Here is a 1432-nt window from a genome sequence, read left to right on the forward strand (position 1 = left end):
AGAGATCGGTAAAGGTATCCGCATCGACCCCAAAAAGGTCGAAGCCATCACCAGCTGGCAATGGGACGATGTCACCTCCGTTTCCGCAGTACGATCCTTCCTAGGCTTATGCAATTTCGTTCGGACGTTCTGCCATCACGCCAGCGAACAAGCAGAACCTCTGACCCGATTATTGAAAAAGGGAGTCCCGTTCGAAAGAGGCCCCGAGCAGAAATCTGCCTTTGAAGCGCTGAAACAACTGGTGGTCACCGCCCCCGTGATGAGTTTCTTCAAACCCGGTATGCCTGTCAGGATGGACACCGACGCCAGTGGCAGGGCCACCGCCGGTGTCGTGTGGCAGCAACAGGACGATGGCAGCTGGAAGCCAATCGGCTATTCGTCCAAAACCATGTCCCCTGCTGAACAAAACTATCCGATTCAGGACCAGGAGCTATTAGCTGTGATTAATACGCTAAAGGATTTCGAACCAGCCCTGTTGGGTACCAAGTTCTGTGTTTTCACCGATCACCAGGCCCTAATTTATTGGTCGACCAAGAAACTTTTGTCCGCTCGCCAGATACGATGGGCTGACTACCTGGCCAACTTCGACATCACCTTTAAATACCGTCCCGGCAAGGATAATGTGGCAGCCGATGCCCTTTCGCGCAAAACCGTCGACAACCCTACGGTCAAGGCCCGAGCTGTGCTAGACCGCACCATGGCATTAATCCCTCCGGAAAAGATTAACTTCCAACCCGGCGAGCCCCCTCCAACAATTAACAACTTGGAACCCTCCGCACCTCAAGGAGCTGACCTAGTGGCCCTTATCCTGGAAGAGAACCTAAAACAGAACCTAGGTCGCCATGACAGTCTGTTAACGGTACCCGAGACTACCCAGGATGGCAAGATCTTCTTAAGAACGGCTCTCATCCGCGAAGCTCATGAGCCCAAGATCTTCGGCCATGGAGGCCAGAATAAAACCCTCAGCCGCCTGAAAAAGGACTATTGGTGGCCCGACCGAAATCGAGACGTCAAACGCTACATTAAGAATTGTCGCGAATGTTAACGCAACAAGGTACGACATGATAAGACGCCTGGGCTGTTGCACCCACTGGAGATCCCTAGACGGTGTTGGCAGCACGTAATGGTAGACGGCAAAGATATGCCCAAGGATAAAGAAGGCTATAATTACGTCTGGGTCTTCATCTGCCGATTGACCAAACTTTTGGCCACCCTACCGGGAAAAAAGACGGACACCGCGGAGACCTTGGCCATGCGGTATTATCAGACCGTGTACCGTTGGAAAGGCGTCCCCGATTTATGGCTTTCCGACAACGCCGGACCGTTTATATCCGAGTTCCTAAACACTCTAAACGAGTTGACAGGAACAAAGCATAAACATGGAAGCGCCCGCCACCCTCAAAGTCAGGGCAGCGTCGAAATTACCAACGCT

The sequence above is a fragment of the Pyricularia oryzae genome, chromosome 1 (genome assembly GCF_000002495.2).
Source record: "Pyricularia oryzae 70-15 chromosome 1, whole genome shotgun sequence".
NCBI lineage: Eukaryota > Fungi > Ascomycota > Sordariomycetes > Magnaporthales > Pyriculariaceae > Pyricularia > Pyricularia oryzae.